The following is an 18,512-nucleotide window of genomic DNA, read 5'->3' on the forward strand; positions in this document are numbered from 1 at the left end:
GGTGTTTAATGCTTATTCAATTGTTAATCAGTGTGTTAACTTAAGTATAGTAAGTGTCTAATACTTGTTTGTTAATCGGCATATTACTTAAATATGGTAAATGCTTAATGCTTGTGTAATTGTTAATTGGTGTGTTTGGTCTAGTTATTAATGGGTGTATGACTTAAATATTTAGCAAGTGTTAAGTGTCTTTAAGTTTGTTAGTTGATGTCTTACTGTATTTGTATTGGTCAAGTGTTTCTAATTCGGTTACTGATTGTAGAAATCCTTTAAAATGGGAGCCTTTGGGCTGTATTGAAAACCTGGAAGATTTTAGTTATGAGTCTACGAGAAAAAGGTTTACTTCTGTACCACAAACTGTATCAATATGATTTAGAATCAGGGGAGAAATGGCCTGAGAATTGCTCTCTAATTGTTCTGTAAAAGAGCAGAAATGGGATAAGAAAATGTAAATTCAATCCTTTATTTGTCCTTCCCAAGAGTATTTCTGTGTTTTTGTTTCTTGTGACTTTCTGTTTTGTGTCTGTCTGCCTGTTCAATGTATATTCTCATACCTCCAGATGGTAACAACAAATGAACAACAACAACAAAAAAGAAATTTCTTAAACAGCTCTACTTGAATTGCTTAAAAATGAATAAACATATGTATATATCAGTACCCCTGGAGTCCCAGAAGAAAAAACTCTCTGGGCATCAGGGTTCAAAGCCTTAGCTTTGTAATTACTGTAAACAAACCCGGACATTAAAAAGGAACCACCTTGGAATTTCCCAAAGGCCACAGAGGGCTGCCTCCAGGTAAAGGCAAAGACTTTTTCCAGTTGTCCCAGGTCACAGCTTTAAGTGAAATAGATCTAACAACTGGAAACAATTAAAAGAAAGGGTGCAGGTAAATCCCACCACCCTCAACTAAAACTCTTAAATCCAAGTTCAACAAGTCAGTCCTCATTCTTTAGGTCTCACTATCTCTGTCCCCAGGACCTAACCACCTAAAGCAGGTATGGGGGAAGGACTGGGTGCTGAAAACTGGGGGAGGTGTGATTTAGAATTCCTTTTCCTGGGCCTGGAGATTAGAAATGATAGGCATAGAAAAATCCTGCAGAATAGGCCATGTTTGCTAAAATTTATTTTTTTCCAGTAATACCTTTGCAATGGTAACGGCAGTTATCAGATCATTATTAAAATATAAATAGCCTTGTAACCGAAAAATCAGTGTTTAAGGGATGATTTTGATTACTGAATCATTATATAGATATTCCTCTTCACTTTCTTGTATGTTGGAGTAGAAGAGGGAAATTCCTGAAATTTCTAAATTGTAATCCCGCTGTCTTGATCTCTGATAATGATTGTATGGCTCCTATCTTCTGCCCTTGGATTGTAAAATCCTTGTGACTAAACTTCATTTGTACCATTATCCAATTTTTCAACTTCAGAGTCTTGTAATCACTAAAGCCAGCCTTAATGTTTATTAATGATGGGTCTCAGGTCAGCCCAAATCCAAAGCAATCTTAAGAACCAAGACTGAATCTAACCAAAACGGGCCTGCCTGACATGCACAGTAGTTTAAACTTTATCCTACAAATCACCTAGACCTCTCCGCCATTTTCTTACACATGTTCTGTGCCTAAGCGTTAATCAATCTGCACATGCTCAAAAATTAGACCACCTCTAATTACATCATCTGGGGCCACTGTGCTCATTGTCCTAAACCCTGCCCACCTTTTCTCTAATAGAACTATCAGAATTACTGTAATTCAGGAAGACAGATTTGGGCTGCTGGGTCATCTGCTCTCTTACTATGCCCCTAGTAATAAACTCTTTCTCTCTTTGAAACCCAGTGTCTCAGGAATTCGTTATTGAGGTGCTGAGCAAAAAAAATCCCTGATCTTTGTCCAGTAATAGTCTTAGAATAGGAGTAACTGAATAAAATTTAATTAGCAAATGTCAGTAAATAAAATGAAAAGTCTTTGAGAGATATGGAAAATTTTTCCTGGACTTAGTCTTGGGACAAATTAAACAATTGATTGCAATATATTGATATTTTCCGGAACTTGATAGTCAATGCACTTTTTTTGGAGATTAAACAGGAAAGTTTTACGATCAAGTGTAACAATTCTACAGAAACTCAGTAGAAAGTATTACAAGTATTACTGTCTATTACTTTCAAAGCTTTAGGCAGACAGCATCTTAAAGCATCCAATATAAAGAATACATTTTTTTCTGATCTTAAGTGTCAGTTACCACCAATTTTCACACAAATTTTTTTTCTACTGCAGTTAAAAGGCCATTACTGGTCAGTTGAAGAGGGAAATGTTTGACTTCCCAGTGAAGGTAAGATATTAATGAAAGTAATGCAAAGTAAATAAAAATAGCAGCCACATAAATCTGCCTGGCTTTGTATCCAAGCAAAGGACAATAGAATAATTTAAAGAAATATGTGTATTTAGTTCATCAGTTCCTATTTTCCTCTTTGGAGTTTGGGGTCAGCTAGCTAGTGTCTGCTACTGCATTTTTGTAGCAGAAACATAGCTGAATCCGTTGGCTGAATGCTGATGGCATCAGAACCTGCTCATAAACTGCATCGATGTTTACTTCTCAGTCTAGCATGCTGACTGTATAGTCCTATGCTTTTAAAAGTTCTAATTATTTGGCAGTTAAGGCATTAGAGAAAAAAGTTTAAGTCTTTCTTAATATATATAAGCATTCACTTCAGTTCAGTTATTATATTGCTTTCTAGAATACAATGTTCAAATACTCTAATTTCTGTGACATTAAAATCTATGGGATTTCTCTTAAAGTCCAAACCATCAATAATGAAAAAAAGTAGAAAATAAAATAATACTTATGATATTACAGTTACAGGTCAAACTAGAAAATATTAACTACTTGTAGCTGCTTCATTTTTGGGTTTACATTTGGGCCCCTACTTCATTCTTATTTGCAACAGATACCTGCTGAAAATAGTTTCAGTTTTTAACTATGTATGTTTTGTGGAGGGTGCACCATTTCTTCTAATTTATCCTAAAGTGTTTTAAAAATCATTTGAATTGGTTTTAACTATAAGACATCATCAAGGTCAAGAAACTGGGAAATATTGAAGTTGTATTTCATTCTTTTGCTTAAGTGTGTGAATTAAGTATTCCAAGACCTTATTCTTGAATTACTTAGCAAAAAGGCATGATTATGTAGAAGACAAGGAGAGTTATTTAAAGAGTGGGAATACACAAAAATAAAGTTTCTGTAATAGAGCTCATGATGGAGATGGCCAGCTCTACTGGAATATTTTTTCCACAAGACTTAATATGGCATCTATGGTGTCACTTATGCCACTTTAGCTGGAAGTAATGAAGACATCTGATTTCAAATTCACATTTTAAATGCCTACTTGCAATCAACAAGAAAAGAGCCAAGTATATATGCTGCCTGCTGCCTGCTAAGGATTTGGCTTCATTGGCTCACGTTTTTCACTCCACCAAAGAGTAGGGCTGAAGCCCTCTGTCCAGTCATGTTTGCTGAAAATACTGCAGCCTGAGTAAAGACAAACTTTCCTGACATTGCTAGAAGTTTTCTTGCATCTGATGGTTTCAAGATTGCTATGTGTCTTTCAAACACTTCTTTCCTGAGGATGATCTAATTGCTGTGGCCCTTAAATATAAACCCATTCTTTGAGTAGAATCCTGGCCTGGTCATTTGTGTGTCCAAGTCCATTCTCAGTTGCATACTAGGATAGTGTGCTGGTTTGAAAGGATGTATGTCCCCTAGAAAAGCCATGTTTTAATTTAAATCCCATTTCATAAAGGTAGAATAATCCCTGTTCAATACTGTATGTTTGAAACTGTAATCAGATCATCTCCTTGGAGATGTGATTTAATCATGAGTGGTTGTTAAACTGGATTAGGTGACGACATGTCTCCACCCATTTCGGTGGGTCTTGATAAGTTTCTGGAGTCCTATAAAAGAGGAAACATTTTGGAGAATGAAAGAGATTCAGAGGGAGCAGAGCAGAACAACATAGCCACAAGAAGCAAAGTCCACCAGCCAGTGACCTTTGGAGATGAAGAAGGAAAATGCCTCCCAGGGAGCTTCACAGGAAGCCAGGAGAAGAAGCTAGCAGATGACGTGTTTGCCATGTGCCCTTCTAGATGAGAGAGGAACCCTGACCGTGTTCACCATGTGCCTTTCCAGATGAGAAAGAAACTCTGACTGTGTATGCCATGTGCCCTTCCACTTGAGAAAGAAACCATGAATTTCATCGGCCTTCTTGAACTAAGGTATCTATCCCTGGATACCTTTGATTGGACATTTCTATAGACTTGCTTTAATTGGGACATTTTCTTGACCTTAGAACTGTAAACTAACAGCCTATTAAATTGCCCTTTTTAAAAGCCATTCTGTTTCCGGTATATTGCATTCCGGAAGCTAGTAAACTAGAACAGATAGTATGCTATGCAGTTCTTGAAAGGCTGAGTGTCAGCTAGATAATATGCTGTAGAGGGCTGCAATGTTCATGGATCCAAAAGTACAGAGGGGGTGGGCCACTGTGGCTCAGCAGGCATAGTTCTCACTTCCCATGCCGGAGACCCGGGTCCATTTCCCGGTGCCTGCCCATGCATAAAAAAAAAAATACAGAGGATTGATAAATGGCAGCTTCCATGGGGAAAACTGCTGCTGGAGCTGGAAATGTGTAGGAGGGAGGAGACAAGCATGGTAACTTACATGTCAGTGGGGATAAGCCGTTTTGATTTAAAGGTACCGCCCCCATTAACACAAAGTTCATCTCCTCAGCTGAACACCGAAAGGCTTCAACATATACGTCCTCCATGTTTTTTCTGTGCAGCCATAAATGTTCTGTCCACAGACTTCGTCTAGATAAAACCATATCCTGATGGGCAGCCCTGATGATTTAATAGCATGTCAACCCCATGAGTTCAAATATCTGTGGAGACCATCCCCCAGGAAGTCCAGGGTGTCCTCAATTGTGGCTGCACAGAGAAGACCTTGAAGGCATATACAGTCTCTAATATTTGTAGGGGGCACAAATTGCTGAGGTAGTGTTGGAATAATGAGAAGGGATGGAAGTGGTATGAGAATCAATTCAGCACCTGCTGAACTTCAGCTGCTGTGCTCCTGAAAAGTTCAATTTTTCTTTTCCCCAACAAGTCCTTATGCTTCTTCAGTACATTCTGTGAATAGCCCTCATAAGCAAATAAGATGAAGGCATTCCCTGTTGGCCTGCCCTCTGGATAGGTGACAAAAAAGGATGCCTTCTTTCCCTCCAGTGATGGGGCAATGTTGTCCAAAGGAGACCACATCTTCTTCAGCTGTGGCTGTGAAAGGAAGCCCCCTCATGTAGCCAATGACTTGAATTTCCTTGGGGAGAAATTGAGCCAGTTTATTGAATGTACCACCAGCGATTTTAAGAAAATCTTCACCTTTTGCTTTGTAAACCTCAGTGTACCAGGTTCCCATGTAATGTTTGTGCCTCTGTAATGCTAGGTCTCTGTGCTCTTTACTTACAAACCTAACCAGAGCTCTCCATTCCTTTGACCCTGAACATTCAAAGTGCAGCAATTCCCTTGGCAATATTGAGTCCTTTGAAAAATCTTGCAATATCTTGATCTGAAGACTGCCATGGTAAACCCTGTGCCCTGACTATGGTGATATCATCAATAAGTTCCATCTTCCTGCAAGTGCCACTTCCAAATTTGTAATTGACTTTCTCTGGATGTGTAAATCTGTGATTATAAGGCTCTGAAATCATTGCTAAGATTATATTCCCCATATCTCCAACTTGAGAGGCTCCATATTGGGAGACCTAGCTATTCTTCTCAAAGTTCAAACACTCTGTCATTGCGGCAATATTCAATTTGTCATTATCAGGTGAACCAGGACAACACTTCTTAAATTCTTTTCAAAGTTCAAAAAAGGAATAGAAGCATTCAGGCAACATCATATTCTTCTTGGAAGCCTCAGGGTGCAGGATTTGCCTGACACGAAGCTGCCCATCAGTACAAAGACAGAAGGAAGTTCCTACCCCAATATTCAGTTCATTGCTTACTGATGGGTTAAACTGTCGGGTCAACTGGACAGCTTGGTCCAGCTGTGGTGCCAGGGCAGGCTTTCAGCATTGATCTTGGTTTCTTCTTTGCAATACTCTATCAGTTCTAACTGATCCAGTCTAGCTAGTACTTCATGCAACTGTCCCACCTTCTTGTTGGCCAGATCTACCAATTTCCATAACAGCAAGGTCAGATCCTTTTCATTCAAGCCCAACTTGGCCCCAGTGGCCCCAGCAGTGATTCCAAAAAGCCCATATAAGTAATCCAGAGAAGCCGTCGTGAAGATAGGTGGGGAAGGGGAGAAGGGAAGTAGGGAGACAGTGAAGTGAGATAAAAGTGAGAATGGGAAAATCTGTGCTAAAGCCTCTTCTAAGAGAAAAAGGAAGTGTGCTCACCACCCCCTCCTCACCAATGGTGGTACAAAAGGCAGTAACCAACCACCCAAGCCCATACCTGGGCAGGAAGGGGGAGGAGTGGGCCAATGAACTTTTAAAATTGTTCATGATTTTAGGATATGAAAATAAAGAGATTTTTTTAACCTCCAATAGAAAGAATTTTTGATGAATTTTTGGATTAAACAAATGCAATTTTATTCTGCTTGAGTATGTTCTCCAACCAACAGTGTTCCTGGAAATCCTAGAAAAAATACCCTAGGCTCTACAAAAGTTTTACTTATTAAGTCTGTTTTTCAGAAACCTAAACATGCCAGATTGTTCCAATGCCAGATAAGCTCTGAAACTCAGAAGTACCATACTGTCCAAGAACAACAACTAGTTTCATCCCTTTGTGCCATAATGTCAATGCCCCTTTTTTCAGCCATGAAGAAGTTAGAAGTGCCATTGCCCAGATATTCCCCAAGATTGAGAGAAAGTTATCAAATGAGAGGAAGGAGTTGCAATGAAGAAGCTAGGATTTAAAGGTTATGATTATTGAATCATTATAGATATTCCTTTTTAATTTCTGGTACATTAGAATAGATAGAGGGAAATACCTGAAATCTCTGAACTGTAATCCAGTTGCCTTGATCTCTGATAATGATTGTGTAGCTTTTATCTTGTGCCCTTGTGATTGTAAAACCTTGTGACTAACCCTTATTTGTACCCATTTATCTAGTTTTTTGACTATAGATATTGTGATCACTAAAGATAGCCCCTAATGTTTATTAATGAAGGAACTTGGGTCAGCCCAGAACTAGCCAACTCAAGTCCAAAGTTTTCTTGATAACTGAGACTGGATCTAGCCAAAATGGGCCTGCCTGACATGCACAGTAGCTTAGACTTTAACCTATAAGTGACCATCATCATATTATGATCACCATTTTCTTACATACATTCTGTGACTAAGCATGTAGCCAATCTGCAAATGCTCAATAATTAGATCACCCCTAATTACATCATCTAGAACCATTGATACTACAAAATTATCAGAATTACTGCAGGTTGGAGAGACAGATTTTTGGTTGCAATAGGTCATCTGATCTCCTGCTTCATGCCTAGAAATAAACTCTTTCTCTCTTTGAAACCCCAGTGTCTCAGGAATTGGTCATCAAGTGCATCAAGCAAAGAATCCACTTCCTTTGTCTAGTAACACTACAAAAAGGCAAGTAAAATGACATAATCAATTCATTTGAACAGAATATTTTGAGGATGTATTCTGTACAAATCTCTGTGCTTGAAATTGAAGGTCATAATCAGGAGTATCAAATAATTTCTTCTTTTAAGAAATTTTCTTTCCAGAAGTGGAAAGGCATTTATATAAATAAATATTATACTATGGTAGTGCCCAAGACAGGTATATATAAAGGAAACAATAACAAATTCCATTCATTAGGTCCCTCCTTCATATCTGGCATTATGTTCGGTCCTGCCAGTTTTCTACCATCTCATTTAATCCTGACAACAACGCCGAGGCAGGTAGTATTAGCACATTTGATAAACGAGAAAAACTGAAGCTAGTCAGAGTGATCAAGAAACCTATCCTAAGTAATAGAGCTAGACATGGAAGAGGTAGAATTTGAGCATATAGTAGAAAGAACTTTGAGCTCCTTCTTTCAAATTATTTGGAGATCAAGGCAGAAACAGCCTGAGCACTAAGCAAGGAAATAGACAGAACCTGAATGAACAGAATGTCAATGGGGGTGACAAAAAAACAGTGCATTCCTAGCACAAAGAAGCATAAGAGAAACCCCCAGAGGCAGGGAAATGTACAGTGTGTGCTAAAGGTAGGAGGATGAAGGAATGTGGTAGAAGTTAAGTAAAAAGGGCAGGGTGGGGCTGTGACAAGGTATTTAGAAGTTGCATCATTTGTTGGCCCTTGGCTAACCACGATGGTGGCTTCTCTAGAGGCCATCATGTATTTGGGCATTAAAACAGCCTTAGAAAACTTTTTCTGATTTTAAGCTAAATTATGTCCCTCAATAATGTTCCTATAATCTTTTTTTAGCACAACCAGATCTTCAGTATGTTTGGGTTGAGCAAATGTGGACTTCCAGGACAGACTGCTTGTCCTTGCATTGGGTCTTCATGTTCACTTTTGTGATAGAGCAAAGACTCAGTTGCCCTCCAGTTAATCCACTGCTTGGAGAGTAGTTTTTGCCTTGCATCTCTGCCTCATCAAAGGAGAATCAAATTTGTTTGTGGACACTCTGCTGAAATTGGTGCATGTCAAATTGCATTAATAGAATGTTTGAAGTACAGCCTTCACAGGGTCTGCCTCTGTGTGTTGTACTGTATGATAATGAGAGACTTAGAGCTTCAACCCAAAGGAAGGACAGTTTCTGAAGTCTACTTATTGGATGAAAAGAAGGAAATAAGCAGAGGCTAGAGCAGAAGGAAGGTTGTGGAAGAGAACCAATTCATGTTTTCAATAACAATGCACATTTCAACATTGTTTGAAGGATGCCTTCTGAGCAAAAAGTCACAGGATTATTTGGGAGTGGGAAGAGCACAAAATGACCAAATTCCCAATCTCTAGAGTGATGTGAAACAGTGATCTCAAAGGACTCAAATCATAGAGTTATGAACAAGAAGGAACAATGGAGATCAGCCCAACATTTTTAAACAGGAGAAACTGAAACCCAGGGGTGCAAACAGCTACCAAAGGTCACTCAGATGGCTAAAAATGGGACAAGATCTGAATTATCCTGATTCTGGGTCCAGGGTCTGTTTATGATAACTTGCTGCCTTTTAGGAGATGACTGTGCCAGTTTGAAAGTATTATGTTCCCCAGAAAAGCCATGTTTTAATCCTGATTCCGTCTTGTGGAGGCAATCAATTGTTTTCATCCTGATTCAGTATTATAGGGTTGAAATTTTTTGGTAGATTTTCTCCACAGAGATGTGGAAAGCCCAATTGTGGGTGTGACATTTTAGTTAGATGAGCTGTGACTCCACCCATTCAAGGTGGGTCTTTTATTAGTTTACTGGAAACCTTGAAAAGAGGAAACATTTTGGAGAAAGCTCAGAGCTGACAGAAAATTGACATAGATGCAGAAGCTTGGAGAACATCACTTCAGAACTGATGGAACCGATGTAGACATTTGGGGATCAAGGCAGAAACAGCCTGAGTGCTAAATAAGGAAATAGCCAGAACCTGAAGAGAAGAAATTTCTGGCCCCAGCAGATGCTAAGAGATAAAACCCAGAGTTTTGTTCCAGAGCAGTTAAGTGAAGGCCCACAGATGCCAGGTGAGAAAATCCCACAGAAAACAGAAGCTGGAAGCAATGGAACCGGGAACAAGAGCCAGCAGGTGCCAGCCATATGCCTTCCTAGATCACCTTGAGCCAAGCTGTCCTTCTCTAGATGCCTCAGTTAGGACATATTTATGGCCTTAGAACTTTAAACTTGTGACTATTAAATCCCCTTTTTAGTAGTCATTCCATTTCTGGTATATTGCATTCTGGCAACTTAACAAATTAATGCAATGATTATGAGCAAATAGTGTTTTAAGATGTCAGAAACGAGAGTGTGGGCACAAATAACCAGGAAAAGCTTCAAGGAGACCAAAGAATCATGAATACTGGGGTTTGAAGGATAGATACAATTGAATGGGTAGCAGAGGGCACTGGAAATGAAAGGGGATGCCCTCCATCTGCCCAAAATATTCCAAGGCTGACATCTCAGTATCAGAAAAAGATGTAAGCAGATTCTTGTGGTGAGAAATTGCTACAGCAGTAAAATTAAATCCCCTTCTGGGAAGAAATTTAAACCCTGATAAGAGGTGAGAAATCTAAACCTTTGTGCCCTAGCTTTAAAAACCGAACTCCTTGGAAGATTGAACAGAAGAGGAAAACTGGGCTTGCCTCCCCCCTTAAATAAAGATTGTTTCCTGATGAGAGTTATAAACATTCATGAAGTATCTTAAGTATATTCATGAAGTATCTTGAATGACCCAGCAGTAATTCAGGGCAGAAATAGCCATGTATGGGCCAAGTTCAGGTTTCTAGAGCATTACACATTCACCAGTGGTGTAACAGGGCTGCAGAAGAACTTAGTCATCCTCACTAATCACTTGCAGCTCACTGGCCCATAAATCCTTCAGCCTGAGGGATTTATACCTCTAAATACCTCTAAAATGATGTATGTGAAGACAGTAGCTAACATGGAAAAGCATTTATAAAATGAGTCTAGGTGAAAGCTATAGAACCCATGCGCAAGACACAGAAAATATACATAAGAAAGAATCAAGATTGGAAAGAAAAATGAACACAATTGTGTCCAGTTGATGGGACAAGCGCTTTTCTTCATTTTTAAAAATAACCTTCCTTATGATTATGTGTGATATAAATAGTAAATAAAAACATTTTGCATACGTTTATCATCTGTGCTTGCCTTTCTAACCCACCCCCAACATACACTACTCTAATAAAAAAAAGTAGGCAAAGTTTTCCCCTTAGCTGTTCCCTCCCAGACCCTCTGCTTAACATCACTATAATACTTTGTATCATTTCACTCAGGCCTAATTCTTCAACTGTTATCTTAAACTACTTAACTTCTCTCTCTCATTCTTCTTACATGCCTGATTCCCAGCATATTTCCTAGTATTAAAGCCGCTCTCCAGTGTTTAGCAATGCAGTAGCTGATCTGAAGAAGGAAGGTGCTCATAGAGGTAGATCGCCCTTTGTTATAATAATTTGTTTGAAAATTCGATAGTCTCCAAAGATGAACGATGTCAATACCTTCCCTCCCTGTATGCATATCCTACTTTAATGAGATAAATTAATTTATATTTATTTAGATTTATTTATATCTCCTTGTATCTGAGCTGAACTTAGTAATTTGCTTTACCAATAAAATGCAACGGAAATGACATTCTGGGGATTCCATACATAATCATAAGAATCCTTGCAATATCCTCCTGTCTTTCCTGGAACACTCACTGTTACGTTGTGAGAAGCCCAAGTCACATGGTAAGCCCAAGTGTAGCTAATACAGTTGACAGGTCCAGCTGAGCTCCCAGCCAATAGCTAGCAAACACTGCAATTCATGTGACTGAGCCCACACGGGTGGCTAGCTCAGCCAAACCTTCAGATGACTACAGTTCCAGCCTATGGCCATCTGCATATGACCTGAATATGCAATGTTCTAGTTTACTAGCTGCCGGAATGCAATATACCAGAAACTGAACGGCTTTTAAATAGGGGAATTTAATCAGATGCTAGTTTACAGTTCTAAGGCCAAGAAAATGTCCCAGTTAAAACAAGTCTATAGAAGTGCCCAGTCTAAGGCATCCAGGGAAAGATACCTTGGTTCAAGAAGGCCAGTGAAGTTCAGGGTTTCTTTCTCAAGTGGAAGAGCACATGGTGAACACAGTCAGGGATCCTCTCTCATATGGGAGGGCACATGGTGAGCATGGCGTCATCTGCTAGCTTCTTCTCCTGGCTTCTTGTTTCATGAAGCTCCCCAGGAGGCATTTTCCTTCTTCATCTCCAAAGGCCACTGGCTGGTGGACTCTGTTTCTCATGGCTATGTCATTCTGCTCTGCTGTCTCTGAATCTCCCATTCTCCAAAACGTTTCCTCTTTTATAGGACTCCAATAAACCAACCAAACCCACCCAAATAGGTGGAGACATGTCGTCACCTAATCCAGTTTAACAACCACTCTTGACTAAATCACATCATCCAGGAAGATGATCTGATTACAGTTTCAAACATACAGTATTGAATAGGAATTATTCCACCTTTATGAAATGGGATTTTGATTAAAACATGGCTTTTCTAGGGGGCATACATCTTTTTAAACCAGCACATGCAGCATGCATATGATTGAAACCATACAAAAGACCCCAAGTGAAAGATGCTCAACTGAGATTATTCAGTCCACAGAACCAAGAGAGAAAATAATTTGGTGTTTTAAGATACTACATTTTGAGGTGCTTTGTGATGTAGTAATAGATAAGGAGAACTTTTTAAATACAGTGAAACTTCAATTTCTGTGGTCCATGACTGAGTGAAAGGTTCTGGGTAAGTTTGCTTTTCTGTTCAAATATTTCTTCAATCATTCATCCACTCATTAATTCATCCAACTTAAACATAATAAAGAACACCTCTTTGTGCCATGGGGTGTTTGATCAGAGCCAGACCACGCAAAAACTGTATTTCATAAAAGAATTGAAATGTTTCAGAAATGTGGCATAATTGCTTAAGTTTAGATATGGGAGATAATTATTTCTAAGTGATCAAAGAAGGCACTGGAGAAGAGCTAGGCCAGGAGTGTAGGATTTGAGTATATGTATATTTGGGTAGAAAGGCATCAAAGGAAATATGAATAGTATGATCAAAGCTCCTAAAGCAAGAAAGCAGGGACTAGGCATGGGGAGCAAGAGAAAGCCCTCCAGTTTTGCTACAAAGTACAGACCCCTAAAGAGAGTGATGGGGAGTAGGGCTGGTTGAGTAGGCTGGAACCTGGCCCTTGAATAGCTCTCCTTCAGCAACCTTCTAAGCCGCACTATCAATGTATCCCCAAAGACCAGGGCCAACATCTGGTCCCTGATTATTCCCAGCTGCAAGCTCATGGCTTTGCCAAGAAACCAGGAACTAAACAATGCAAGAATCAAGCCTAACTACATTTCCAAGTAATTCGAAGTGTGTATCATTCTGTGTATAAAGCACAGTCCCCATTGCCTCTATGAGCTGGAACAAAGTCCACACACTCACCATCCATCAATATTGATGGGCCCATGAAAATGCTCTTAAGTGGCAGAACATGATTAAAGCTCAAAGTTAATGGGTAGAGAATCGATTCCTTTCCAACCTCTAGGGGAAGGCTGAAGTTGGAGCTGGACATGGTTCATAGGCCCTCCCATGTCTTGCCACCAAGGTATTAGCTGATCTGGTTTCTACAGTTCTACTGGTAAATTGAAGCATGAACTTAAGTAAATCATTCTTCTTCACTGAGCCTCAGTTTCTCCATCTGCACAATGCAAGAATCAGAGAATTTTTAAAGTGGTTTTCAATTCTAATATTCCATGATTCTATAGGGAAGGGATATAGTAAGTAGAGTGGAGAAAAGAGGTGAACTAGGATCTGATTCTCATATTTATGCCCTTGACCTCAAGCATATCCATGCAATTCAAGTCTTAACAAGAAATCAGTATTTTGCTGCTGCTGTGCATGACGTAGTGTTTGGCTGAGAGAAAGATCAAACTTCGGAGACCCAAGGAATTGACTTTTCCCCCAAAGGCATCTGTAAACAATGATCCTCAATTTCTCCTTATTTATCTCATTCTTGAGGTCACACTTCATTATTTCATGCTGAAGGGCAATGCATTTAGATTTAGCCCCTGTGTGTAAAATGAAGTCAGAATTCATGGAGAAGGGGAGAAATTCTCTTCACCAACATTTCTTGTCTCCCTTCTTTAGAATGTAATGTTACTCACTTCACTGTACCATAAATCTACTTCAATGAAAAATGGTGGTGAGCTCATTAATATTTAAATAACTCATTAAGAGCTTGTATTTAACTATAAGCAAGAAGCCATGAAGTTCATGAATTACCGGTTCACCAACTTACAAGTTGAGTGCTCTCAGTTCCTTCTTTGAGGAGACAGTAGCAGTTTTATTTAAAATCACACAAAACTCCAAAACACAAGCACAGATCTCCCCAGATTTGAGTACTGAGATGTGCTTATATCCCAAAAAAAGGGCCTTCTGCCTCAGAGGTTGAGGTCCAGATAGAAGAGCACCATCTGCTAGCACTGGGATGTAGTCAGTCCAGTTGCTTCAGAAGTGATATCCCTACATCCCCTCTACAGATTGCAATTTTTCACTTGTGTCAGCTGAGACAAACAGTTCCATGAACTGCCTATGTCTCTCTCTTGCCAAACAACAAGTTAGGATTTCAGAAGAGAAAATGGAGGAAGGTACTAGAAGCCCAAATTCTTATTAGTTCTGACCTTTAAGAAATGAAGTCCCCAATAAAAGTTTACTTTGGACCCCTGTCTTTGATATACACTCTGATGTATGCCTAAAGGAGTTCCCCTTCTTTTTCCTTCAAACCAGAGATGAGAGTTTGAATAAGCAAGGGCAAGGTTTTATGGAGGGAAAAGACAAGTATGTAAGAAGGAGGACAGCCTGCTGTCGGATTCTGTGAATCAAAGGACAATGTAACATAGTGGCTAACACATGGGAGCTTGATTGTCTGGGTTTGAATGCCATCTCTGTCATTTGCCATCAGGGTGATGTTAGGCATATTGTTTAATCTCTCTATTCACAGGTTTCCTTATCTGTGAAATAGGGAGAGAAATGGTTCTTACCTCATGGGGATGTTGAGACAATTAAACAACATCACATATGTGAAGTACTAGAGTAGTTCCTGACACATGCTTTATATTTGTTATTTTATTGCTCTAGGGGTTTCTGTAGGTACCGAGACAGCCATAAAATCTATCTTGTTCCATTTCTGCTACCCTACTAATAGACTGTGGCCAGCCAACAAGGATAACCATCCCAGGCCTTCCACACTTAGGAATCACACAAGTCATGAACAGGTCCTCATCCCCTCTGGGTCCAGGGATAGGGTCGGGGAAGTAAGACCAGATCTGTGAAGGACAGTGACAAAAGTAATGGCTGGAAAGTCAAGAGACTTGGTTCCAGTTCCAGTTCTGGCTTGGATTAGAACAGTGACCCTGTGGAGAGGTTGACCTTGATGGTCTTCATGGTCCCTCCCAGTTCTAAAATGATGACATCCATTTTAGATGGCTAGCATTGCTCCACCATACCCCACTCTTACTGACTACCATGGCTGCTATGCCTTTGAAAACCCTGCTTTGCCATCACCTCAATTTCCCTACAAGTGTCTCTGTAGCTCCAGTGCCTACTTTGCTTTACAGGGTTGAGCTAGCACCAGGTCTTAGCTGCCTCCAATTTGTACCTGCATCTGTTCGAAGATGAAATGATGATGCTGGAGAAAGTTGTACCTTTTACATCCTCTGCCTTTCTGGAATTCCCATCTTCCTCAGTTCCCAAACGTTTCTAGGGCCCCACAGTTCATAACCTATTGACCTCAGCCTCTTGCCTTTCAGTATAGCTCTATGAGAGTAAAACTCTGAGATAACTAAACTACACTTGCTTTTTTTGCCCTGCTTCAAATAACGGCATATGTTTCTTGGGTTATATCAGCTCACTGAGCTGTCAAAGACACTTGAGAGATGAATAAGATGTTCTTTATGGATGGTATGGCCAAATATTTCACATACACACACACACACACACACACACACACAGAGAGAGAGAGAGAGAGAGAGAGAGAGAGAGACTCATATTGTTCTTTAAATCAACCACAGAGTGAGAGTCAGAAAAAGATGGAGGAGTGGAGCATAGGAAGAAGAGAACTTCATAGGCACTCATCATTCTCCTCCAGGTTGAATCTGTGAACTTTAAAAATCTAGCCAATGGGGTCTTGATTCTTACCTGTATCTAACTGAGTAAAACATTTGACAATAAGAGCTCAGTAAACATGTTTGCTGAGTGGACAAAAAGGAATGTGGGTCTTGGTTGGTGTTTTTCCTACTCTTTTGTCTCGGCAATGTGAATGGCGTATTTGTTGCTAGATGGAGACCTCGAATCACCTCCAGCATAAGTACTAGAATGTGAATGTCTTATGTAGGAAGGCATTATTGAATTTCAGGCAGGTGAAGTGATAGCCTCCCCACATTGTGGACTTTGATCAAATGTTTCCTGGTTGATTGATATTTTCTCTCACTTCACAAGCTCCCTTGGGGAATAAATCCAGTTGAAAAGAACAACACACAGTTTTGACTCAGTTAGATATTTTTGCTATAAAAGTAGACCTATTTATTAAAATAGATAAATATAATAGTTCATTTGAATTAGTACTAACAGCATGTTTAAATGGCATACTTATTTCTCAGAAATATAAATGTGTTTGTTTAATTAGATGCTTTGCTCACAGAGCCTTAACTTTCTAGAGTGACTATATAAACCAGTGACTTAACTTTATAGTCATTCTTTGTCATTTTGAGAATCTTTTGGAAACTATCAACCTCTCTTTGTGAAAATGCATCCACACACATTTTGCCTTACAATTTCAAAGTATTCATAGATACCCTGGAGCCCATCCATAAATCCCCACCAGAGTCCATGGACCCAGGTCAAGAACCCCTGACTTATCTCCTGCTGGGTTCTTGGTCCTGGTCCTTGCTTGAATGCTGTCTGCTTCACCAAGAGTTTTCATAGCATTAGAGTTTGGGCAAAATCCCTTACCTCTCCCCCCCACCCCACCCCACCCCCGCCACAAATGACGTTTTAGATACTTTTGAGACTTTACCCAAAAAGAGGGTTCTTCCAATTTGAGAAAGGATGGGCCTTTATTTGCCTTCTCTATCTTAGAATCTGTTTCTTTTTCTACTTTATAATGAAGAAAACAAAAATTTTAAGATTAACGAGATCTTGCTTATAGTCACAAAAGTGAGGATTTGCTCACCTCTAATTAGGAGTGGTTAATTCTTCCTCTCTTTTGAAGTTCCTGCATTCGTTTCTAACTAACAGTTCCAAAACATATGTATGTATGCTCAATTTTCCTCACTGAAATCTCCCCTTGGGATTTAAATTCTCCTCTCATTGGTATAGACACCCACCACCATCACCATCACCAACTTTGAAAGGAGCTGTATCCTTTTACACAAACAATAGCTTTTAACAGACCGTAGAAGAGTTTCAACCAGATATGTTCTCTTTGTTGGGCTCAAGAAGCTCTCAAATCTGATGTCTAAAGAGGTTATTCAGACCATCCAAATTATTTAAGGCAGAAAGTGAAGCTTTGAGCCTCATCTGTAGAAATAAGGCAGCTAATAATAATACTAATCATGGAGGGTTTCTGTAGGAATTAAAGAAGATAGTGTTTTACCCACCTGGCCCAGCAGGTAATAGAAACTATCAAAGTGGGCTCAACCAAGGGCAACTATAGCACCACGGACAGTTCCACGCACACAGCCATATTGGAGGGGTTCTCAGAGTTCAAGCTACTGCTGTCTAATCAGATGGAACTGCTTTATGGAGAATGATGCTCTTGTTCTGAAAAGGATCTTAGCTACTTAGACAACCTTGGGTTTTTCTGCAGCAGGTAAATCATCCTCTTCTCTACCTCTTTCTGAAGGCACATCTTGCCAGGCGGGAGACTCATCAAAAGGATCTAAGTCCTCAGAAGTCTTGCTGGATTTGATACATAGGCTTCCTTTCAATGACCTATGGGTAAGACCCCAGCTGATTATTCTTCATAGATCCTTCTTCCCTCAAGGTGAGTACAGATGGCTTAAGCCTCATTGTAAATCTCCTGATTTCTGGTTCCATCTCTACAGAGTATATTCTTTGGTTAATATTAATTTCCTAGGGCAATAACCTGGCCCAATCATGTACCTTCCTGGGCCTGTTGTATTTCAGGGAAGTTTCCTACTATATTTAAGACAGTCAGTTTGCACAAGTGAAAATACCAGCCAAGGCACTATATTTCTAAATAAAACGCTGACTAAATGTTAACAGCCTTCTTCATCAGCATGGGGCTGGAGCTGTGAGGAGGGCTGAACAAACATGTCAACTTGCTCTTTGATGACAGTCATCAGCTGCTCGAGTTCCTGCCGCACGCTGCTCCATGTGGCTGCCCACACAAAGTCTTGGAGCATCTATGCTCCATCCCCCAACCCCATCTCAGGGACAAGGTTATTGACTCCTCAGTGCCAGCACCACATATTGGCAATACAGGCAGGCTCTATTTGATGCAAAAATTTTGCTTCTGGAAATTCTACATCAAAATCAATACTTTGTAAAATGAGTGTCACTTTGTCTTTGATTGACAATAGGATTGTTTAGATGCTTCCTCTTAATTTCATTTTGTCCCCTGACTGTGAGAAGCTCTTAACTTTTTAGTCTCCAGATGCTCTGCCTCCTTCTAATTTAGTTCCTGTCAGGTGTTAGGAGTTTGTTTATTATTTATAAACTTTTCT

General features: G+C 39.7%; 1 protein-coding gene and 1 pseudogene across 1 annotated transcript in view; both read right to left on the reverse strand.

Moving 5' to 3' along the window:
• Positions 1 to 18,512, reverse strand: part of LOC143659472 (uncharacterized) — a 241,319-nt gene that overhangs the window by 83,327 nt on the left and 139,480 nt on the right. The window lies entirely within an intron of this gene.
• LOC143658431 (epithelial splicing regulatory protein 1 pseudogene) lies at positions 4,425 to 18,191 on the reverse strand (annotated as a pseudogene).

Source organism: Tamandua tetradactyla, chromosome 16 (assembly GCF_023851605.1).
Source record: "Tamandua tetradactyla isolate mTamTet1 chromosome 16, mTamTet1.pri, whole genome shotgun sequence".
NCBI classification, from domain to species: domain Eukaryota; kingdom Metazoa; phylum Chordata; class Mammalia; order Pilosa; family Myrmecophagidae; genus Tamandua; species Tamandua tetradactyla.